The sequence below is a fragment of the Xenopus tropicalis genome, chromosome 8 (genome assembly GCF_000004195.4).
Source record: "Xenopus tropicalis strain Nigerian chromosome 8, UCB_Xtro_10.0, whole genome shotgun sequence".
In the NCBI taxonomy this organism is placed as follows: Eukaryota; Metazoa; Chordata; class Amphibia; order Anura; family Pipidae; genus Xenopus; species Xenopus tropicalis.
The window spans coordinates 60,613,939-60,640,673 of record NC_030684.2 but is presented as its reverse complement, the minus strand read 5'-3'; the positions used below and the strand labels follow the sequence as shown (position 1 = coordinate 60,640,673).

Below are 26,735 nucleotides of genomic sequence, written 5' to 3'. Positions count from 1 at the left end.
ATTGAATTCAAGGTTCCAATAGGAATGTGTAATTCTTGCTATAAAACAGGGTAGCATTTTATCTTCTTTGTATCTGCGAGATATATCAAAGCAGTGATTTATCATAAATTGATATATCAGCATTGCACAGTGGGCAACATATATAACAGTGACATGAAGTAATGAGGTGCTAAATTTCCTTGTTTAAAGTATCCTTCTTACCATTTTAAAGCAAAATGCTGAAACTGAAAGTGTTCAGGTACTTTATAAGATGAGCCTGAATAGAAATAATCTTAGCTAGGTAAGTTGAAGAAGAAGTTGATTTTGTCAGGATAAAAATAAGATGCCAATTTTCATTATCATCTTTAGTTTCTCATGTTATAACAAAACCGGTTTAAAGGCTAACGCAATTTATCAAATGACCCGGGGCAAGTATTTGGCAAGATAGATCAAGCAAGCTTCGGTATTTTAACATTTGACTTTAATATTTATGCATGTAGACCTGCAATTTATATGAATGTCACTCAAAAGAATAGTTTTTTTATTTAGTCACATTTGCAATGGTTCATTAGTAACAATAAAATGCTGCCTTGGACAAAATATTTCCAAAAAATATATTTAACTACAAGGAGAAATGAGGGTGGGGCAAATAATAGAGTCAAAGGAAAGTATTGAAAAAAAATATTTGCCCTACCATTCTTTTAACATATGTAAAAATATAGATTTTTAATCTATAAATTTGTCCCGTTTTGCTTCGCCAAAAAATTTGTGAAACAACAGGAAAATTAGCAAAACGGCCAAAAATCAGTAAAACGCATTTGCTGTGACCGCACTTATTTTGACCCAACCACGACCTATTTGACACTACTGCTACTTTTTTGATGCTCAATGAATTTTTCCGCTATGAATTTTTTGGGGAAGTTGCCAATGGCAAAATGCAGAAATTCGCTGCAAATCCACAAAAAAAATTGCTCATCACTACTGGATAGATAACTGATAGATGCAAAAGATTAGATTATACTATTGGAAGCCTATTTATCAAAATCGAATTTGTGAGGTTTTAGATTTTTTACGACTAAAACTTGGATGTTTACTAATTTATTAAAAAATCTGAATATAAAAAACTTGATAGAATAAAATTGAAGAAATAAAAACTTTAAAAACTTGAGTTTACAAGTAGAAAACAATTTGAAAACTCAGATTATATAAATAATTTACATTTTGCCTAGGACAGCACCCATTGACTTCCACATGACCTCACAAGCTTTTAGATGTTGGAATTTTACATTCCAGTTTGTCTTTTTATAGTTTAATAAATACCTGATTTGAAGTTATAATTCAAGTTTGTGAATTAATAAATCTGCTCTTATGACTAATTTGCCATAAAAACTGTTACCCAACCACAGCACCATAAATGTGAAACAACTGTGAATTTCTAAAAAAAACAGATGTAAGTAAAACTTTTAATCTATGGGAAAATGAATTTCAAGTCATATCCTGATGAACTGTATTAGCATGCAGTGAAAGATACCTTTGCATTTTTACTAAATCTTTAATGACCAAGCCATGATTGATTTGTAAAATCAATTAGACACATAAATGAATGGTCGTAACTCTGAACGATGGTTTCAGTCTTAGTACGAAAGACCTCATATATATTAATGTATTTCTAAATTTGAATATTGAACACAAATAAAGGGATATGAATTTTAAAATTTAGTGGGGATAACAAAAAAACCAAAATGGAAATTGTGCAAAATCTTCTCATATTTGATGTAGAGTGCTCTTTAGAAACTTTAGGGATAAATCTGTTGTTACATTAAAGGAATACTGTCATGGGAAAACATGGTTTGTTTTTTTTTAATGCATCAGCTAATAGAGCTTCTCCAGCAAAATCCTGCAATGAAATCTGTTTTTTAATGTCTAATTTTGAAATTTCACATGGGAATATGGCTAGCCATATTCTTCATTTCTCAGGGTGCCACAGCCATGTGACCTGTGCTCTGATAAACTTCAGTCACACTTTACTGCTGAGCTGCAAGAAACAACAGCTTATCTGAAAGCAGTTCCCCCAACCTCCAGTGATTACGACTTTCCTTCTTCTTTAACACACACAAGTTGTATTGATGAATTATGAAGAAGAGTATAGTCATTTATTCCATTAAGATGGTTATTGTTATAAAGTATTATTTAAATAATTTCCTCTCATATTATTTTGGCAATGTGCACAAAAGTTACCTTTTTAAAAACTGGGGTCCTATGGCATTCACATGTTTTCTTGCTGTTAGTTTTTGTTTCTTTGGTTCTGGCCTTGCCACTTTAGCCCACTTCCATAATTCATCATATTTTTCCAGGATTGTAATGCAGTTCTAAATCTGACCACACAAGGATCATATTATCTACCAAATTGGTATTTTTGTACAGAGTTGGCTATACAGTGTTCTATGCTTGAACTCAAAATGCCCAAATCTATTTATATATAATAGAATAGATAAATACACAGGCATGCAATCCATTATCTAAAAACTCATTATTCCGAAAATTCCAGATTATGGGAAGACATCTCCCATAATTCAAAATTTTAAAACTTTTATACATTTTTTTAAACATTTATAATATTTATGCAGCGCAGGATTATTCTCACAGTGAACACATTTGCCCTGGCCATGTTTATATTTATAAAGCTGCACAAGACTAGCGCATTTAATATGCAAACATATTGCACATTTTTTTATTCACAGTACACTGAGAATAAAGAAAAATAAAAAAAGACGGACACAGCAGTGCAAAATGTAAGAATTTAGGGGAAAACATGCGCTAATCAACCATTTCCTAAAACATTTTCTATTTACTATTGTTAAAGATTTTTAGTAGATTTTTAGTATGGAGATGTAAATTATTGAAAGACCCCTTGTCTAGAAAATCTGAGGTCTCAAGCATTCTAGATAATAGATCATATACCTATATTCATAGTAAACCATGGTTGAAAATTAGATTAGCAATATATCCTAACATATGTACTGTAAGTAGTCTTTGGTACATCAGTTTGGTTTTTTTTACCTCCAGTTTGGCTGTACAGGTGGGTCATTTGGGTACACAGCAATCATATGTTACCAACATTGAACCATGAACATGTCAAAAACAAAGAAAAAAACACTACTTGGCAATTAGAGGTACTTGTAAGTAGTCAGTTACTATGCATGTCTTATGATATTACACCAGAAAACTCTGACCATGTTGCTGATTTATTTAAGATGCAGATTCATTCTGCTTTTTCTTGTACAGCAGGAGCCGTAAAGCAATCAGGTTTCCTGTGTTAGGGCCCCAAACAGAGTATGATTATAAAGATCTTCCAGTCTGGTTGTTTTGCATCTGACCAGCTTATGACGACTTTTATGTTTTCTTATTCAACTTTTCTCCATATCCCAAAAACATCTGGTTTCTTTCCCGCTTATTTCTTTCCCATTTTTTTCTTCTGCTTAGTATCAGATGACATTTTTACTTTAACTCATTATTTTTTGTTGTTGTTTATCTTGGCGGGTAAAAACCATCTAGAGAAAAAGTTGCCTTTTCAAAATATTTTAATATTGAATAAATATGTTCTGTTCAAGCTGAAGCCAAGCTAATGTGGAAATTATGCATATTAATTCTAGTTATATTCTGTCATATTCAATGCTAAAAGAACCATCCTAGCAAAAAAATCACAATAGGTGCCATACCTGTGAGTTTTCAGTCATGGCCTAATTCAGCGAAGAAAGACAAAATGTATCTCATTACTTCACAAAGCTCTCCAGAGTGTTGCTGAGACACACTGATTGAGCATTATGTGCAAATTGGCTCCATGAAATAGATGAAAGATTTCACAGAGACAATTGAAGTCAGCTTGCATAGTGAAGATTTTCAGCATCAATATGGAAAATTACCAAAATATGGACAAGTACAAAATGTTTCACAAGAAAGTATCTGACACTGCTCAGCTTTGAAATGCACTTGAAATGTACATTCCTGATCTAAACCAGTTTGACTTAAAGACAGAGTGTCACATTTAGCTAAATATAACTTTTGTTGGAGCAGAGGCAATTTACATGGAAATACGATGGTAAAGTTCTGTGGGAATATAAACAGAATCTACAGTATGAGGTTCTAAAATTGCTAAAATTGGTTCATCATACGTGCAAATCCCCAGAAAGCAAAGTTGCAGGGACATGAAAAGAAATCTCAGTTGTGGTTTTTGGTAGCACAGTAATTCAATAAAATCATATTTGTGGTTTTGCAAAAAAGGCTTAATAGAAGGAAATTCAAATTCCGTGGGGAATGTTCATATTTAAATAAAGCTGTGAATTTGCCGGTTGATTTTTTATCATCAGCATTGTTAATGAAAAATATCTATTGCTTACAACATGTATTACTTGTATTTTCTATGTATTGCATTTATGTCTGAAGGTAAATTTAGAATAGTAAAAAAAAGCTGACCAACCTATTCAGTAAGTCTCAAATGCCTATACAGGTGAGTTTGTTATAATAAATTTGATTACACTATTGCCATTTTTTTTGTTTTATGAATGGTACCATGTTAAGACCATTAATCCCTTGTCTCCATTCTCAGTTTATTTTTTTGGCACTTACCTCTAATCAGTCTGCCGAATAGGCCTACTTACTGTGTGGCCGATGGAGGAAGCTGACATTTATAGGCATTTTGCACTTTATTGGGAGTGTATACACCTGTTGTATGAATTATTACTCACTAACATGTTTGGTTGATATTTGGTGGTTTTAAATATTTATTATTATCATTTTATTTTTTATGCATTTTCTTATATTTGTTATGTATTTTATTGAGCCCAATCAGAGGTAAGGAGGTGAAGGAATCTGCAAACAATTTTCAACCTAATTCACAAGAGCACCATGTACAGAGCTGATTGCACATTTATTTTTTGCACATCATTGCCATGGCAGTTGGGCTACAAGTGAGTAAATTTACACTGGAAATACAAAATTAATCAGCCCCTCACAATGCATATTTTAAAACCCGCACCAGCTTTATATGTGCCTTAATCAGTGATAGACTAATTTTCTATAAAATGTATTAAAGTAATGCATGCCAGAGGCATGTAAAATATTAATAATAATAATAAACATTTTGCAGTTTCGCTTGTCATGTGTGTGCATTCCCTAGATATATTTTATACATGACTATACCAGTTCACTCATTCTTGGACCTTGCCACTTCATTTGGACTTTAATAACAAAATCTTCTATTGCTCTTTAAGCCACAGGAGGCTTCTGGGAACAAACGGGTTAAAGTCCCCGGAGGAACAATGGATTTCTGAAAGAAACATGTCTGTCCCAAACGTATCTCATGAAAGAATTCTGCAAGATTGAGTCAGCTTTCATAGATGTGCAGTGTTGCTTCAGAGAATCTAAAGAGATGTGCATAAAACATTTACTTCATTCAGAAGCTGAATACAGGCAGCACTGTGTTCGATGAAGGCCCAGCTCTTTGCACTTCTTTGTAGAAGCACAAAGAGCTGAGCCTTAGGGTGCAACCTGCAGGGAAACATGTAAAGTGCAAACAAAAACAGACTGCTTTATGTCTGTTTAGTGCATTTTGTACATTGATAACTTAACTTTATTGTGTATAGTTCCCCAAGGAAATCAGTTGCTAATATTTTATCTTTTTTTGTTAAATAAAAAATTCTGCTTATTTTAAATACATATTTTTATCAAAAAAATTCTAGTTAATTTGAATATTTTCAAGTGGTGTGAAGGAAAATAAAAATGAAAGTGTGTCACATACTATGCAACACATAGGGGTATATATCATGCTGTGTAAAAAATGGAGTGAAAAATCACCTGTGATGTTGCCCAGGGCAACCAATCAGCAATTAGATTTCAACAGTTAGAAAACCAAAGCAAAGCATTTTATTGGCTTCTATGTGCAACATCACGGTGATGTTTTACTCCACTTTTTACACAGCATGATAAATATACCCCATAGCCTTATGGAAATGTTATGCCCACAAATTAGGTAACAATGCAAGAACACCACCTAGACTTCGTTCTTCAGATATCAGAAGAGATTTAATCTTTTACATCGATGGGGAGACAATGTACAAATGGAATATTGTGCATAAAACCTCCAAGTTGTTTACATTCTATCATGCCTTTTTATACCCTTCAGTGGGGGATTTCCAAAGGCCCCCACTGCCCCCATATCTTGTCCAATCAGAGTCCAATATTCCCCTGTTATCTGTCCATCATTCGGGAACCTTCTCCTCACGTTTGACCATGCGTGATACTAGAAGATTCTGGACCTTCCAAAACAACATGTGACATCTGGGGCCCTTCGATAGCGTGGGGTGACGATATATGATTCAGCATGTAGCAGTTAATCATTCCTTATCTGTAAACAACTTACATAAAACAACTTTTAAATGTCTAAACATTTACTGTAATTTCTTGCTAGCTTTAGGCTAGTAGGCCTGAAGCCTAAACACCTGTGGTTAAACCTGTCCTCACAGAAATAATGGTATTTACATATAACACCATATATAGTTATGATATAGTCTTGTGTCACAGTACCCCAATTTAAAAAGCCAATATACTCTCCTTTTTAACATTAGATGAATAAATAGGGCTTGTGCTGACAAAAGCAAATCAGTCTGTTGAGGAGCCCATTGTTAAGTTTGTGATGAGGATCAGCTCATTATACACAATTCATATTCTGCTTTGCCCATATATACAGTAAAATGGGCAAAGTTTGGTACTATGAACAACAAATCAGCTTTTTACTGCTTTAGGAATAATTGTATCATTATGTGATTAGTGCTTATGGGTTACCCCACAGTAGGAAATGTTGTCACATTGATCCAGAATTTCAGCATTCCTCAGGCATCTTAATCCGAGAAAAAGAAGTAGTGTTCACTATCCAGCCATTGCTATAAATTGCTATTTAAATTTAAGTGTTGGAGCTGCTAATGACTATTGGTCTCATTTAAATCAAACAGTTGAATAGGGTATAACATACAGATATTATTACTGAAATGTATATTTGCTTGATTAATCCATCTGCTTTTCCTTTCTCAAAAATGTTAACTTCGTTTGGCCTTTTAACTGTATGTCTGAACACTAATAATTAATACAGTAAGTTCAAAAACCATTAATCTTTCTCAGGCAGTAGAGTTTGATTGATCGTATACCTTTAATCTAATTAGCCTACACAGAGGTGGGAGATTTTAATGGCTGACTACTGTACTGCACTACCATGAGAAATGCCAACCTTTTTGATGGCCTACTGTGAGTGTTATCACATATCACATACATATGAATCAGCAGTATAACCATTAACTGGATAATTTATGTAAAAAAAAGAGAAATCGGGAAACATCCAAACTTGGGTAGGCTGAGCACTCTCAATTAACTCCAGACAGCCATTCAGATGATCATTAAAAGATGACTTGATTAGGAATATTCAGGGGCACTAAAAGGCTGAAGCAGTGTTTAATAGCAGATGATTTACTGTAGAGTAGTAAAAGTCAATAGTGAAGTGAAAGGTGTGCAAAAATGTTTAATGTATTATCCATTTATTTATAAACACATCATAACTTTTTCATTTGAGATTTAAAATATTTTATATATCCTTTACAATCCTATTGGGTGTATTTGATGTTTTTTAGTAGACAGTATGGAGGAACTATCCAGAAACTATCCAGAAAAAAACCATGTAATTCTGAATAATGGGTTGGGGCCATATATATATATGAGAGTCCACACGACAGCACCACACTCCAAAGATTGTTACCATGTAGCTGCCCCTGAGCACGGAATACCATATTGATACCGAATCAAACACAACCAGCACAAAGGGTCTTGTGGAACAAATAAATATTAGTGTATTATAATTGCATGTACAACCATGCAACCATGTTGTACAGGAAATAGAAACAGAAAGGCACTAATTGGACCGTGCAGTAAATGAATGCAGAAAATATAACTTAAAGGGGTTGTTCACTTTTCAGTTAACTTTTAGTTATGATGTAGCCCAGGGTTCCTTAACCTTTCTTACTCGTGAGCCACAGTCAAATGTAAAAAGACTTGGAAAGCAACACAAGCATCATAAAAGTTCATGGAGGTGCCAAATAAGGGCTAAGATTGGCAATTAGGTAGCCTCTATGCACACTATCAGCTTACAGGAGGCTTTATTTGGGAGTAAATCTTGTTTTTATTCAACCAAAACTTGCCAGCAAGTCAGGAATTCAAAAATAACTCCCTGGTTTGGGGGCACTGGGAGCAACATCCAAGGGGTTGGTGAGCAACATGTTGCCCCTGAGCCACTGGTTGGGGATCACTGATGTAGACAGTGCTATTCTGAGACAATTTGCATTTAATCTTCATTTTTTGCTATTTGCGGTTTTTGAATTATTTCGCTTTTTGTTCAGCAGCTATCCAGTTTGGAATTTGAGCCCCTATCTTGTTGCCCAGTTTAACTTAGTAACCAGGCAGTGGTTTGAAAGAGAGAAAAAGGGATAGAGGAGGGCCTAAATAGAAAGATAATTAATAAAAGATAATACCAATAAATTTGCAGCCTCGCAGAGGAATAGTTATTTGTCTGCTGGGGTCAGTGACCCCCATTTAAAAATCTAAAAAGAGTCAGAAGAGGAAGGGAAATAATTCAAAACTATAAAACAAAAGGGCCAATTGAAAAGTTGCTAAGAATAGGCCATTCTATAACATACTAAAAATTAGCCTGAATGTAAACCACCCCTTTAGGGAAATACATCTGACATAAAAATAGCCTTATGCAAAATGTGCCTAAAAATGGGCATTTACTCATAGGGCACCAAACACCGAAATCAGTGTACTGACAGACATGCATGCTGGAGATTTATATGTTGTGATAAAAATAAAAAGTTTCTTTTACATCAAATCCTGATGCATTTCTTGTCATGCATTTGTGTTCTTAGCACCTTTGTACCATTAGTAAATTAATGCAGTACTATATGAAATGCTATATCTTATTAACATGGCAACACATGATGATCTTAGAGGAAAAAGAGCTGTTAAGTTATATGTGTGCTTTTCACCATTAGCATAAAATTCATAGATTTCAAAAGTATTGGTAAAATGCACTTTTGGATTTTGCATGTTCTGATGGCTGTTCAAGATATTTCTAAAAAGATAGAGCAAATGAGCTGGCTGGAATGGAGCTCTTGCACCACAGACCACTTCTATTATTAATCTTTGATAAGGGACCATAAGAGTTATTATCACAATTCAGTAATTGAACAGATTTAAATCAGACCATGTGGAATATCTCTTTGAACCATAATTACTAATAATAAGTTGAAATAACGGAATTGTTCCCCTGCCCCATATTCATGTTGTAGTGACTGCTAGTAAACTAGGTATTTCCATTCATTTGTTAGCCTATTTGGTCATAGTTATCATAAAATAGCTACTTTTGTATGTTTGAAAGTCCAGAGCAGAGATTTTAGGGTTTACACACAAGCAGCAAAAATAGAAAGCATAATTAGTCCAAGACCTTATACGCCTCAGCAGCAAAGCAGTTAACATTTTCTGAGTAGGAGGCATGCTTGTGAAATACAATTTAGTGCAAAGGTTTTAATAAAAGGAAAGATCTGTTGTAATTACCACTCTGTACCCCTTTGATAGTTAAAAGCATTAAAGAGCCAATAATATTGGGAAAGGGAGATAAATAACACCAGAATATGAGAGAAGTGCATATAATAAATGAGCCTTGGCTGCATTAAACAGAGAACCAATGGCAGATGCTATGGGATGTACATTCATGTCATTATTTAAACTGACACAGTTCAGGGAATGCACATGTCCCTTACTATCCAAGGTTTATGAATGTTATGAAATATATCACCTGCCAGAATGGGAGTGGGGGGTGCTTATGTACTTTCATAATCGCTTTCTGTGATTAACTGTCATCTTCATAATAAATAATAGTGTCCACCATTATGGTCGAGTAAACAGAATTACTTTAAAGCACCATAGGACTTGAGTGATGGTATCTGGCATTTGAAAATAACCTAAAAACACACATTATACATATATTATATGAATAAATCTGTAATTTTTGAAAGCTGGCTTCTTGTCTAATAACTGCCGTGACCTGTGCTATCTGAAAACCTAGAATGGACTGGTTATAAATTTATTGCTCACATACACAGACAGGGGAGAGCTCAGCCATTCCTTATCTTGCCCGTTTGGTTTGAATATGACAAGCACTGGAGGCCTCCAATTAAATGCTTTTGTCACAAGGTCTGAGATTTGACCCGACTTGAATAACTGCTTTCTGTGACTATGAATAGGTGGCCTTCTCATAACAATACGGCATTCTTTGCCTCTAATTTTTTATTAGGCCACATTCACCATAAAATAAAGTTCACATGACATTTATGTTTCTATTATTTATGAGGCATTCATTTTATGACCTTCTTCTGTCTTTCATTATTTTATATTACTATTTCTTAGCTTGTCTTAAACTACAGATGTAGAACATTTAACAGGGCAGATTGGCAGGAGATAGGCCATCAAGACTAATGTATCAAACTGCAAACTGTTGCAGTTAAGTCATAAAAAGGCTGTAAAACAAGCTGAATTGGACCGAATTTAGATGGCAGGTAGGATCAGATTTTTGTAGTCTGATAAAGTTGTACTATTATCAAGTTACTGCTGTAAAGCATGGATTGGATTGCATACCTGTTGGTTTAACTCTGTTGTATTATTCTGATGTAATATAATCACACAAATTAACTGATTTATGAAAGAATTACAGACTCTTACATGAACTCATAACTGCCATATAGGTTAGTGGTCAGAGATGCCATCATGTTGAAGCATACTGTAGTTTATATTTACGCTTAAACAGTGGTAATTATGCATTTCTTGTTTTTGCCTTGCTTTCCTGTCATTAAACATAAATATAATTGCTTATAGGCATGTCCATATTATTGTAACATGGCCAAAATTATTACAAATCATCATGAAGCACTGGCAAAAAAAACAATCTAAGTGCATCTCTACTTTTGCCTGAACTAAGCATCTCCTCTCAGACTTTGTTGTTTCCATGTCAAAAAAACATTTATTTTCTAAATCTATAATTGGTCAGAATACTGTCCCTTTAATTTATAAATCCCTTAATTTTGTTTGTTGAGGCCCAGATTTGAATTGATGAAAAATTGTTATAGGGCACATGTATGTCTGCACATGCAGTAAGAAAAGTGCAATGCCATGTTTTTTCCCCACAATGTAGCATTTTTTCCCAGAATTCTCGCTTCATTGTGGTCACAAAGGAGCCACGCTCTTGACATAGTTGTGATGTGTCTAGTGCAGTTAAGTCCGATTCGCCAATATTAATGCAACTGTACTTCGTCACTAACTGGGACAGTTGTGCCAAATATTTCCAAAGTCTGTCCGGTGTTATTTCTGGTGTTCAGCATGCAAGTGGGTTGTCTGCCCTATTCTTTTGGCACAACTAAACTAAGGCAATTGATGCAGGACTCTGTGGGAACTGTGGAGCAACCCTCTGGTCTGGAGGTTGTGGTTGCTCCAGGGATTCCCTGCATCAGTAGACACAGCAGCAGTCAATTCGGAATAGAAGGTGCCAAGCATAGCTACAGTATACTGATGATAAAGGAAAGAATTTTGTCACAAGTACCTTTAATGAGAGTGGCTTTATATGCAACTGACTACAGTGTAAGTGCAAGGACTGCAACTGCACTTGTGGACATCCATGAGCCCTTCTGTGTCTAATATTTCAATTAATCAAATTAACAGAAGAAACATATCTGCCATGATACTTTAATACTTTAATTCAGCGTTTTTCAACCACTGTTCCGCGGCACACTAGTGTGCCGCGAGATGTTGCCTGGTGTGCCGTAGGCAGGGCCGCAATTTTTACTTTAAAAAAAAAATCCGGGCCCTGTCATTGGTTGCGCCCCGTGTGTACGGGTGACGTCAGTACGCACGGGGCGGAACGTTATAAAAGGGCCTGTGTGTGGTCGCGTTTAGGCTGAAGTGCAGAGGCGGTGCGCGTGAGGGGAAGATGCTGCTGAAGACGCTGCTCTATTAGACCTTTGAAAGAGAAATAACTGCCCTTTAAGTCAGTCACTACAATGCTTTAAAAGTAAAAAAAACAAAAAAAACCCTTTAAAGTATATCCTAAATAAGGGTTCGCAAGCATATCTAACAAATATGCTCAAATTTAGTATACGAAAATATGCGTTTTTTTCCCCCCCCCCATCTGGCACCATCCAGCAATTGCTGCTGGGCACCAATGTATTAGGGGGGGCCACGGGGCACACTGACTTATGGGGGCACTGCTGCTGGGCACCAATGTACTAGGGGGGCTGGCTCTTGGCACCAATGTACTGGGGGGCACTCTCTGCTGGGCACCAATGTACTAGGGGGGCACTGCTCTTGGCACCAATGTACTAGGGGGGCACTGCTGCTGGGCACCAATGTACTAGGGGGGCACTGCTCTTGGCACCAATGTACTTGGGGGGCACTGCTGCTGGGCACCAATGTACTAGGGGGGCACTGCTCTTGGCACCAATGTACTAGGGGGGCACTGCTCTTGGCACCAATGTACTAGGGGGGCACTGCTGCTGGGCACAGAGTTAAATTTTTTAACATTTTCTAATGGTGGTGTGCCTCGTGATTTTTTTCATGAAACAAGTGTGCCTTTGCCCAAAAAAGGTTGAAAAACACTGCTTTAATTGATGAGAGCACCTTCCTGCATTTGGGAAGTTTAATAGAAGCACCTGTGCCAATTGCCATCATTATTTTGTAATCAAGATACTTTAATTTATCATGCCACTCTGCTCACTAAATAAATCATCAAAAGGCATCATATAGTAATGGGCAAAATATAGATCCCTTGCCTTTATCATAACTTAAAAGTGTGTTGACTTACCAGACTAACTGAACTTTTAAAAATCCCAATAGTTGATCAGATGACAGCAGCTGTGTTTTGCTGTGTCAGACTTTTCTCAAATCCAGTGCACTTATTATTTCTTTTCAGGATGACTTTTAATTAGCTGTGAAAACCAAAGCCGCAAAAATTAGAACTGACATTTGTAAAAACCTCTTCAGAAACTTGCTTCATACTCCTAGATGTTAACACATATGGCTACACAACTTTATCAGCTCACAAGTAAAAGGATAATAACAAATATTTTACACATCCGGAAAAACCTGAACTGATATGAAATTTAGAAGATATATTCATTAGAAATCAAACAAATGAAATATACACACCACCAGAGCACCAATGTCGGTAATTATGTAAAAATTACAATTTGAGGGTATAGGTAGAGAACTAATTCTCCATACATACCATACAGAAGGTGCCCTGTATATCTCTGCACAAGGTCTGCCTCATACAAGGATTTTTACATCCCAAAAGCAGTGTTGTAATAGACAACCCATAGATATTACCATGATATTACACAATGAAACCGGAAGTTGCATGAACGAAAGGTAACAAAGCACATATCAAAAGACACCACTATGAAGTGTTTGCCTCTTGGTTAAGTGTGGTCCAGAGAAGTTGTAGGAATATAGAATCAATTTGCAACAAAAGTTAGATATAATAGGAGTGCTTAAGGTAATATAGTTATATAAAGGGCTAGGTTGGAGCTAGAGTTAGCCACTTGCCACCCCTATAGGAAGAGTATGGATGTAAGTTTAAATAGTAATGCAGAAGGCCCCAATATTGAATGAACCTGGATATTTAAAAGAAAAAAAATTGAATTAAATCAGTGGTTCTCAACCATCCTAATGCCGTGACCCTTTAATACAGTTCCTCATGTTGTGGTGACCCCCAACCATAAAATTATTCCTAAAACACTTATTTCTGATGGTCTTTGGCGACCCCTGTGAAAGGGTTGTTTGACCCCAAAGGGTCCCGACCCACAGGTTGAGAGCCGCTGAAATAAGTGATCCTTTACTCATATTAATGTATTTAAAGATGGCTAGCTTGTTTGTTTGTCCACATATTGCAGCACATTTAAGTGCACCATCTACTGTACATCATTTATTCCTGGTCTTGCCCCTCACTTTTATTTTCAGTTAAAATTCTTGCATATTTGCATACTCACATACGGTTGCCATTTTTTATTGGATACCACAGGTGACATAAGTTGGAAATGAGTGTTAAAGAGAAAAGAAAAGACTCAAGCCCAGTGCACCTGTTTTGGATGTACCTATTTTCTACATGTAACTAGAAGAGAGGCATTCAGAGACTGAAGTGTTAAGTTACAGGTACTATATATTATTAGCTTTCTGAAATACAGAACTTAGGGGCACATTTACTTACCCACAAACGGGCCGAATACGTCCGATTGCGTTTTTTTCGTAATGATCGGTATTTTGCGATTTTTCGGAAAATTGTCGCGACTTTTTCGTTGCCATTCCGAATGTTGCGCAAAATCTGCCGATTTTTTCGTAGCGTTAAAACTTGCGCGAAAAGTCGCGACTTTTTCGTAGCCTTCGCGCCGAGTACGAAAGATTCGGATTCATTCAAGCTTCAGTATGGTGACTTTTCTTGGGCCAGGTTGGAGCTGCAGGGTGCCATTGAGTCCTATGGGAGGCTTCCAAAATCATGCTAAGTCTGAAAGTTTCGCCCACCGCTTACGAGCGCTCAATATGAAAAAGTCGCGACAAGATACGAGCACATCGTAATGGCTACGAAAAACTCGCGTTTTTTTGCGCAAATCGTATTGGTAACGAAAAAGTTGCGACAATTTCCGAAAAGACGTAAAGGGGCCCAAAAAATCGCAAAAAATACGAAAAAGTCGCAAAATCTTTGTTTTCCAATTCGGTTCGGATTCGTGGGTTAGTAAATGTGCCCCTTAGTTGTGGATTCAGTAAGTGTCATGTCTATTGCAATTAAATTAATATGTCACAAAGTTTTAAACAATATGGGTGTGTTTCTTTTAAGCATGCTTCTACCAGATTAATTAATATTGCTTTCTGTCATAAGAATTACATATTATCTATATTTGTAATATTAAATTAAATTTATATAAGGATAGATGGAGATGAAGTACTTCATGTAATTATATGAAATTTTAATATAAACAAAAAACTTTATAAGATATATGAAAAACACTTAACTATGCTCTCATGTACTCAAAAAATGAGTGTCGGACTGGCCCACCAGGATACCAGGAAAACTCCTGGTGGGCCCCGGTGTCAGTGGGCCCTCTTGCTTCTAACTATTTTGTCTATTTCATAGTCATTCCTTGATAGATAGAAAAATAGAGTATAGTATGTAGAGAAAAGAGACTGGGATAATAAAGAGTTTGATGGAGGAGAGGAGGAATTAAAGTTTTGAGAGTGGGACCATGGTCCAGGGTTTTCTGGTGGGCCCCTGCCATCTTAGCCTGACACTGCAAAAAAACCCACAAAATACTCCAAAGCTTATGTTTGCTTCTGTGCAGTGACAGGAGAGGGCTGATTCCAGCAGAGGGACTGATTCTCAGCCTGCGTTTATCAGTCCATGTGGCATTTGCCTAAGTGTGAAAAAGACCCCTCATAAAGCTGTGCTTTGATAAAGCATGAGTGTAGATTTATGATATATTATGTAAGTGAAATTGAAGTCAAATTTATAGCGAATGACTTCACTAAATCAATATTTGCATTTATGATATTGAACTATTCATAATATTGCTTAAAAAAGAAAGAATAAGTAATTAAAAGCTACTCTCCATGTACATTAATACACCCACACTGAATGCTTATTAAAGAGGGCTATTAATGCTCAGCACTGAAAAGCAAATTACTTTAGTAATCCATATATTCAGCAGTGCAAGGTATTCATCCTCCATTTATTTTTAAATGAATGCAACACTCAACAAACTTATGGATTATGGAATAAAGGCAAAAAGGTAATTAGCACTCAAAGATAGTTTTATTGGTCCTTATTACTACTTTGCTAAAAGATTATGTTACTTATATTCTTCAATGTTTGTATGAAAAAACATACAAATAATCCCTATAATGTGGTATAACGTGCTAGACTTTTGCCATCTGTGTTGTTGTGCCACAAAAAAATGCATCATTATTATTCTTCTCTTGTCTTCCACATGAATCAATGGCATTGGAGACTTGCCCAGCTCTCCCCATGTCTACCTGGATACATTTTGAAAAAAATGGCAAAATGGGGACCTTTCCTTTTCCATATAGTCAATTGATTGCCCAATAATATTTTTGAAAAACTAAACAATATGTGTTCTTTACTTTCAGTTATTGAAATTCTGCATGGTATCTATGGAATTTGGTCACACTTTGATTTTTGGATTATCAAGGCTATCTGTGCATGAAAAAGGATGTATATAAAATAGAAAAAACTTAAGAAGGAAGAAAAAAAAGACTGCCAATTTAAAACACTTAAGAGATGCTGGTGAAATTACAGCGATTCCTTATACAAAACATTCCATTTATTAATCAAATAATATACCCTTTTCTGAAGGTCCTGTACTTGCCAGATTGCATTAAATTTATACAAATCTGTTATATGATTTATAAGTAATCACAGATATGTGACGAGCATACTTCTCGCAGCAATGTAATTTCCTTTGTAACGTTCTTTTTTTTTTACTAATTTGTTTTTTCTGTCTAATAAGACAATGCCTAGTATCTGTTGTTAACTAAACTAGCATGAATCTATTTTAAAGGAGGACAGTTGCATTTTTAAGCATGGTGTTACATGAGTATGAGTGCCACTAATTTTCAGCACAGGATGGGATGGTGGAGAATTTGGATATAAGGGGAAAACATAATTAAAATTGATTTGCTATATTTTCTATCAGGCCAAAAGAGAAAAAAAAAACACCCATTTACTCCAATGCATTTGGGACAAGTAATAACGTAGAGGAAAAAACATCTACTGACTTTGCATTTGGCAAAATTTTACCATTTCGCAATGAGGTGAAATGGTAACAGAGCGTTTGTTAGCAAATATTATGGTAGAGACAATATAAAGGCAGGATGTAAAAGTGACAGGAAAATGGATTATTGGTCTACTTCTTTTATAATCGATCAGTTTTAAAAATGTTATGTAAAATTGAGTTTGACAAGGAGAGCTTATTTATTATTAAGTTGGGAAATGTGTCATGTCCCTAAACTTACAAAAAATAATTTTTTTGTTTATTACCTTGGGGAGGGCTTCAGTGGCAATAAAATACATTTTAAAGCTTCCAGTATTGGGTAAATCCATTTTGTTACATTCGGGAATGTTTGATTTGATTAATATTCAAGACTGGAGGCAACAGTTTAAGACAAGAACTAATTTTTTAATGTTTTATTCCTAAGAGGAACATTTTTTTTATGTGAATGTATCTTGAAGTCCTCTGTATTTTGTTTTAATCTGACTTTCAGGATGCTTGCATTTGTGATCTTTTCTTTGTCATTTATCCCTATACACTGTTGACTTTGAAATATTGGATTGTGAGAAATGTACATTTTGTAGCAGTATGTGGCTTGTTTAAAGATCACAGAGGAAATTACTTCTGGGATGCAAAGTGGTTGGAAAAATATTCACATTTTCTTATTTCATAGGCCTTCTTTATTTCAAACTCTTTCACATCCAAAGTAACTCTTAAGAAGCAGAGGCCTTAAAACAACTAAATAGAAAAAAACAAATTAAAGGAAACCTATAACTTGATTTAATGAGGGGGATTAGGTGTCATATTTTACAGGATATAAAGAGTTAACTTATTCTATAGTGGTTAGTGATGATGTTATAGCCCTTAGCATCACTGGTGCTATTCTGTCTGCTAATTCTAACACCTTTCAATAAGTGAGCTCTATCCCCTGCTGTATTTCCTGTCCATTCCTTGTCTGTTGCTTCCCCAATAGAGCCCAGAATGAGGTTTAGAACAATGGAATAAAACAGTGTCCTATTTTAGAGTACATGGCCTGAATACACAGGATAAGTTAGGAGTATGTACTAAGGAGGGGTGGTTATCATAGGGAGAACAGGGACACAAGTAGGACAATGGGTCTGTATCCAATTTTTTGGAATTGTAAACCACCCTAAGGAAAGAAACAATCTTTCACTAGGGCAATGCAACTGGGCCCCTCATGGAATCATCAGCCCCACTGCATCTGTAGAACCTGGAGGAACAATATCATTAAGGACTGCCAAGCCTATCTGTGGGACACAGGAAAATCCTGGCAGTTGGTGGGTGGTGGTTTGCACGACAAACATATGTCTTAACATGGCACCAACATCTTGTGTTAATTACTGATTAAAATTACTTGAATATTCTGATAAATATACCATGTTATGTTTAATGGGTTAAAAAGGCCTGTTATAAGGAGTTTATTTTCTTAAAATAGAGTTTCAGAGAAAAATACAGTTATTTGTACAAATATACAAACAAAAGAAAAAACTAGAAAAATGCAGTCAAAATATGATCACACATTATTATCAAATTGCATTGATCTGGCTAATTAACCATCATCATGTTGATGAACATGCTGAACAGACCATACTTTTTCAGATATGCCAATGCATGCAACATAAATGCAGGAATGTTTTTATCAATCAGCCTAGTCTTCCCAATCAATTAGTAGTGGAACAATTTACTGAACTCTAATTGGCTAGTACTATTGGTGTTGGAGCTCACATAGACAAAGAATTGTGCACTGAGGCAAATGAATAAAAAATTATCTTGGTGCTACCAACTTTGAATTATATCAATTTGTTAGTCCATAGCTCCTGACCATCACCCAATATGCCCCAATCAACCCCAAATCCCAATTACTTTTGGATAAACTGCCTAGTTTGTGTCCTGCTTACAAGAATGCCCTGAGATGGTTTACTAAGGTTGCTACTATAACTAGCTGTTTTTTTTTAAAGCCCTGACTGGGAAAGATGATTCTTGATGCCCAAGTTATTAATTGGAAAAAACATAAAATACTGTAGGAATGCCAGTTTTTTTTTCAGAAAAGGTCATGACAAAGATACCAGAATTGTTTAAACGTTGACCAAAATTGGATTTTAGATATTTTCCAGAAACTGCACTGTTATAAATTTCTAATAAACATCTAACTGCTTTATGCCGCCATACATGTTTGGTGTATGCCATATTTATGTGAGCCTAATGTATACGCCAAGTTCAGCAGGGTTGGGGACATGTGCAGATGGCAGATGGCACATTACATTAGTTCCCTATTGTCTTTACCACCACTTATGGATCATTTTAAGGTTCTGATTGCTAAAATAAAATGCCACTGTACTACAAGGTAGAAATTAGTATATGAATATTTTTGCAATAAACAAACAAATCATCCCTGAATATTTGCTTTGTGGGATTTTTACTTTAAATGAATATTAAGATTACATTTGTTAGAGGGCGAAGAAAGCTTTAACATGAGACACACAGTTTTATATAAAATGAACATTTCGGTTAAATGCTTAATAATGTCTTACATCATTGACTTTACTGAGGTTATTATAAAAGCCTAGGGTCAAGGTGTCCTTCAGGCATGCTTCCAGTAAAAGAATACCTGACCTGTCTATCATTATGACAGTTTCTATGTCCAACAATCTGTGTCCACTTTATTATCAAATTGATGGTTAATTTTCTGTAACATCTATTGAGGGCGGAAATAAAATGGCCATTCCGATGCTAATGCTCTCTGTTTCAGCTCCGCTTTTCTACCTTAGAGTGGCATAAAGAAACAGAAGATGAATCAAGCACATGCCATTAAAATATAATTTACTTTGTTAATATCGTTATGAATATTTTTGACAGAAGATCAAGTGTCTTTATGATTTTTGAACTAGAGATATGTCTTGGAATGCTGATTAGGAGTATCGCAGAGTGCTGATAAATATTTATTAATGAATACACTTCATAGGGCTTTTTATTAAGGATAGGCTCACAAAGGGATGTATAATTGAACCCAGTAGAGTGCCACAAGCACTTGTGCCTACCCCTTGTGCAGTGTGCACTGTGCCTTGTACTGTGTGTCCATCTGTTGGTGGAGATCACAGCAGTAAGAATGCATTTCACCTCTATGGTTTCCCTCTGGAGTAATTTGCCTTTATTTTAAAAAAGTTTTAAAACTTGTTGCATTAACATTAGCATTAAGTCACACTTCTAAACACATATCAGTCTTATTCTCCAGAATTATGATGGACATCATAGCAGTCAACCTTTGCAATAACAAGAGATGCATTCTGCTGGTGTCTCCCTCTCTTGTGTGTTCATGGCACTATTGTGATTGGATCACATGTCCATCTCTGTTTTAGCTGACGCATATCTGAATAAGCTCAATGGAACCATTGATGTTGATGTTGGTGACTGTATTACCCTTAAAGGGGTTATTCACCATTGTACAACATTTACAAATCAGAAACCAAAATCAGTTCACATTAATAGAACAATCTTTGCCATATAGATAGTTAAAAAAAAATGTGCAGCTGAAGAGATATTCACCTCAGGATCATCCCTCTGCTGATCCTTCACTTTTGCACAGACCCTGTGCTGGGGGAGGGGGGTTCAGTACCCCCTATAAACACTACAGTTGCTTTTTTACTTCCGTATATGTCACGCATAGTGCTGGCAGAAGACTTAACTCCTATTGCTGCGTGTCCTGTGCATCCTGTGCATCCTGTGCCTGCAAATCTATCATAACAGTATGTTAGATTTGTCATATGCTGAGTCAGTTTGCCTATGCCATTGCAAGGGAAAAATTAACCAATAACCCTTTAAATTATGCAACTGGTTAGATTGCACAAGCAACCAATGAATTGGTCCATTAGGAAAAAACTATGGGCAAATCCTAGACGTGATGATGTAAGCATATAGGAAGTTCTCAGATTGTCAGGGTCAAAATATGCCACTTCCACCCCTTCAGAAAACTTAGAAGAGAGACAGAAGAAGGGCTAATTTAACAGGTATAAAAAGTTGCTTTTAAAGTGGCCTTTTAACTTTTTGTTGTGGTAAATGGATTTTCTAACACACTCTTTAAGAACTAAGAACATTCTTAGTGGCTTAATAAGATTAGTTATGCTCCTCTATTTTATGTATTTGTTATGATATAACATAAATATCATAGTGATTGTGTAAAATATCTTTTGGTAATAAAAATTGTTTTGTCTTGAAAAATGTCTAAAAATTATAATACAAAAAAAAAACTGAACACTGAAGGTGAACAATCCCTTTAAAAGAACATTAACACCAAAAAAGTGTTTTACAGTAATTAAAATATAATGTACTATTGCTAACATTAGTATGTTTGCTTCAGAAACATAGTTATATAGTTATATTAATAAGCTGCTGTGTAGCCATTGGGCAGTCATTGATGCTAGAAAAAAGGAGAAAAGGCACAGGTTACATAGCAGATAACAAATAAGGTCTGTAGAATACAATGGCGTTTTATCTGTTATTTGCTATGTAACCTGTGCTTTTTCTACTTTATTTCCAGCTTCAATGGTTGCCCCCATGGCTACACAGCAGCTTGCTTATATAAAATACAGTAGTGTTTCTGAAGCAAACACACCAGTTTTGCCAATGCAGGGCAACAGTATATTATATTATACACTTTAATATTTTTCTTTTTTTGGTGTTACTGTTCCTTTAATGGTTTAAATGCCCTGTTGCTTTAGTCTTAGCACTACTAGTTACTGTACAAGGTACCTTTTGCCTTGTACATCATTACCTGGATGAATACGAATCTTTACAGACACTTATTCTATGTTTGATTTACATGATCTTTAGCCATATTTCTATTTATCTTATCACTTGATTTTAGTTATGTAACGCGTTAAATAAGTGTATTATGTGATTAATATTTTTGCTACAGACTGTAGAAGCACTGGTGCCATTTTGTCTGCTGAATTTTATAGAAGCTCCATCCCCTGCTGTGAGTAGTTCTTTGTCCCACCTTGTCTATGGCTTTAAACCTACAGCCCAGAATGGGTATTATGTCTTAATACAATAAGTGCATCTCGAAGTAAAAACTAGTGATGAGCGAATTTTTTTGCGAAACTTCAATGAAAATTCGCTGTGGAAAAATTTACCACGTGTAAAAAAAATCTTGTTGCACGTCAAATTGAGCACGATTGCGTAAAAAAAATGTGGGTGACAAAAAAAGACGCAAGCAACCAAAAGACGCAAGCGACAAAAAAAAACAAACTTCTGTGACAAATGCGTTTCACGGATTTTTCGCTGTTTCATGAATTTTCTTGCCATTTTGAGAATTTTATGGCAAAACGGGACAGATTCGCTCATCATTAGTAAAAATCCTATTTGTCATGTCTTCTGCCATATACTGCAGTCGAGCAGTAAAGCAAGAGACTTAAGGGTGGTATCACGTTACAAATTATAGGTCTTAGTGCAGCACAGTCTTTGCTAATGCCCTTTGCTTTATTATTCATTGTACACTTTTTGAACATGAATATTCTAATAAAATTGTACAAAAATCAGTACATAGAAGGTGAAGCAAAATTAAGTTATATACCCCTTGAAGGCACACAATTTGTCTGACCAGTAACCAGAAAGCTCCGAATTACAGATAGCCGTCTCCCATAGACTCCATTTTAATCAAAGAATTCAGAATTTGAAAACTGCTTTCCTTTTTCTCTGTAATAATAAAACAGTACCTTGTACTTTATCCCAACTAAGATATAAACAATCCTTATTGGATGCAAAACAATCCTATTGGGTTTAATTAATGTTTTATTGATTTTTTAGTAGACTTAAGGTATGGAGATCCAAATTACGGAAAGACTCCTTATCCGGAATACCCTTGGTCCTGAGCATTCTGGATAATGGGTTGTATACCTGTACTATTAAGCCTGGAGCAAACTACATAACTCTCAAAATACATAACAAGCACTATAGTTATGCATTTGATTAATGCCTGATTTGCTAATAGTTAAATATGGTATTATGTTTCCAAAGGAAACAAGAGCTAAGGTATATATGACAAATTATGCAGTAAAAGAAACAGAACTGGTGTCCAAGATTTCAGACAGGATTACAAATTTCAGTCAAGATCCCTACCATTGTATGACAAAATCTGTATGTATACAGCCAATCTTGCAATACCAGTAGTTTGATCTTGCAAGATGATGGCATCTCAAATAAAAATCTAACTATCTTTTGTGTGTATTGTCTATTTGAGAAAAGATCTTTCATACAAATGACTATATCTGCAAGATAGAATCCCAATCCATTATTCTATAAACTGAACAATCAGTCTTATAACACATTTGTCTGTTATATAACAATATCTGTATGTGTATGGCCAACAGACATTGGAGACATTCAAGTTAAGACTAAGATTGTTTACATCTACCAAGCATCAAGGCTGGAGTTTGTGCAAGCTTATGTGAATTAACTTTGTATATTTTTGTTTTGCCAGTTTTCAGTGTATGGAGGTGTTATATGAAGTTTAAAATTTAGAAAATAGCATCTAACAATCTAAATAAAAATACCTCCAGTTCCAATTTTGGAGCAGGTCGTAGACCTCATTCTTTTAGCAGGGAGAACATACCAATTTTAGGCTCTGTTGAATCATGCTAAAACTTCAATGAAAGAGAAATATGGAGGTCATCATTGTAACCTTTTAACCCTCAATCATCACTGCACAGTGGGCACTAAAAGATCTTAGAAAAATTGCTTTTCACTAACCTGCCAAGTGTATTGTGGATCACTGCTGGGTGCAGAATCAACATCTGAGAAATTCTGTCCTTTTCGACACACACAAGGGCATCAATCCATGTTAGCAATAGCAAATGTGAGTACAGTAATGGATTTTAATCATTGTGTCTTGGCAAAAAGTAACATCTATTATTTAAGGTCAGGGAAAGAATATCTGGAATAATAGTAATTGTCAGGCTTTTTTTTCAGATGATTGTGTCAATGCCATAATTCACGTCAATTCAATATATTTCAGCATTTCTAGGAAGCTATGAATATCCTTTTTGCAAAATCTGAAATAAAAATACCAATCACTTAGCCTATGCACTTACAGGAACAATAGATATTCTTTTTATTTTATTTTTATTATGCCCACACCAATGGTTACTACTTTGTGCACCAAGGATCATTTTAATCTGCAGCCTACAGCTAATCAATCAAAAAGGGTATCCATCTCGCCCTGTGGTTCATTGTAGTAAAAGTGACTATGTGACTCTGTCTATAACTATGTATAGTTTTTGAAGTTACTAATAATCCTACTATGTATTATAAATAAAAAAGAGCTGGCTCTTCATAGGGTCTATGAATATAAAGCAGGTATGGGTATAATGTCAGTGGTTCTTTCTTGACATTTAGTATATTGTGAAAAGTTGTAGGGATGTTTTGGCAGGATAACCATCAGTATTCAGCAATGCCAACAGATTTCATTAAATTGTACATTTATTTCAGTAAAGGTGACTCATGCTCATAATTTTTATATACAGAATATTCTGATTGGCTGAACATACAATGAACCTGTCTCCTGACTCATTTGCAGTCCATCTTGCAAGCTCTCAGATGTTAAAAGGGCAATGCTTCATTTCCTCCTTTGTTCATAACTCCCATGCCCAAGTTTCTTTGTTATCAAATAAATGGCACAGTCGTTTTCTTTCACTGTCTACTGTACTGTAACAGTACTGATTCATGCAAGCTCATTTTCTGGCTCATTAACACATAAAGATTTAATCAGCAGTTTTTTTATAGATTGTTATAAATATAAATATCATATATCTCATTTTTTATATTATCGGTGATCTATCTCAGGTTTAAATAATTAAACATTTATTTTGCTTGAATATTTTCTTAAAGCAGATAAGAGTTCTACCCAAGTCCATTTCTTTGTATCGTAAAAGTTACATTGGCGAGTATATATTACCTGTTAAACTCAAAGAAAGGAATAACCAGGGGTGTCAAAATCAATCACATAAGGGGGCCGAAATCTAAAACACAGGTTAAGTCGCCGGCCAAATTTTTTATTAAGATACTCTATGGTCAGATGATTGGTGCTGCACGGTCAGGCACAGTCACCAGGGGCCACATAAAACAGCCAGAAGGGCCGTATTCGGCTCACAGGCCTTGTGTTTGAAATGTACAAACAAGCACTCAAAGGTTCAAAGTGACAGGTTCAATTTGATTAAAATATATGTTTTTATTAACATTTACAGGTCCATAAAAGCCTTTACGTGCTTTGTGCTATACTGATGATGGCCCACAGAGTGAGTTTGTTGCCCACAAGAGATCTCTGCTACCACGGGTGACAAACTGCCTTTTCACCAGCAACAATAAGGGGCACATTTACTAAGACACAAATTCGAATCCGAATTGGGAAAATTCCGATTGGAAAACAAACATTTTGCGACTTTTTTTTGACACTCAACAATGGGAAAGAATCGCTCACCACTAATCTTCAATTAAAACAGCTTTGTTTTCTGCAAAGACCCATTAATGCAATTTATTTTGTTAATATATACAAAGTATATTCTTTGTTATATATTATATATAATGCTGTATTTTTATTTAGTATTTATTTTATAATGTAAGATCTGTGCACTTAAGGTTATAAGGGTCAGTGGCCATTAAACAAGATATAGTAAAGCAAGCGAATACACCATTCTCTTCTGTTCGATTATTCATGTGATATAATTATATTTTGTATGCCACAGAAACATACTATTTTTTGCTGTAATTAAAATGTAAGGTCAAGTCAGGGAAGTTTTGCCGTGACACTGTATATGCAATTTATCACCTTAGGCTTTAAGCTCACCTCTTTGATCTTTGCTTGTGTATTATTAGCCCCTTATAATCAGGTTATGTTAGAACCATCCTGGTTATAAAAATGATTTCCTATATTCTGCAAATGATTATGTTACCTTCTATTTCACTTTATTCTTTTTTTTCCTCTTAATAGCCAGAAGGACCTTTAAAAAAAAAAAAGATCTGAGAAATTGTTGAGAACAAGTACATGAGCTTAGGTATTTCATATGGAAGGTTATATTAACCAGTAGATAAAGTATTATGACTTAATACTATACTATATTTGCATTTTACAATATGTTGTATATTTTAGCATTCCAAACAGAGACAGTGATTAGCAATTACTCGCACAGATCAAGTAAACGAGCAAGGCCCCTCTGCTACACAGTACTTGCATCTGTGTCTATTTTGTGTTTATCATGCAAAGAAATCTTTATAACTGAGTTAAAATTAATAATGACATTAATAATGACATTTAAGTTCTTCTGAAAGAAAAGATGTGAACCATGATTCAAAAGGGGCACTTCAGACCCAAAGAAAAAAATATATACTTTCAGTATGGCCCTTCCCAATCATTTCTCTATATTCATAAATTTGTTTACATAATGGAAGGCATCATTGACAACTGCCACAAATGAAATCCAGAACTTGTCAGTTGTCAGTGATGACATATTTTTTTAACTATGTATCTATAAAGGAGGTTGTAATCACTTTGTTAGTATTTACGTAATTAACAAGAAAAGTTTTCAATCCCAACGCAGAGGCTAGTAGATTGTAGTAGGTATTACATGGGAATTTGCCCAATAAAAATGTTCAGCAGGAAAGCAGAAATTGTCTATAGTTATTTTTCACACCTCAGCCTACGCATACTTTACATACAGAAATTGATTTTATTACGACAGCACAAAGGCCAGTAATTTGCACAATAATAGTCCAGTCCTATATTTAAGTCCTTTAGCCCCCAATCTAACTGGAACTAAAGCTCTA

At 35.2% G+C, this 26,735-nt stretch overlaps 1 protein-coding gene across 2 annotated transcripts in view; it reads left to right on the top strand.

Annotated features, from left to right (window-relative positions):
- pcdh11x (protocadherin 11 X-linked) overlaps positions 1–26,735 on the top strand; it is a 797,852-nt gene that overhangs the window by 626,028 nt on the left and 145,089 nt on the right. The gene's annotated exons all lie outside the window — the stretch shown is intronic.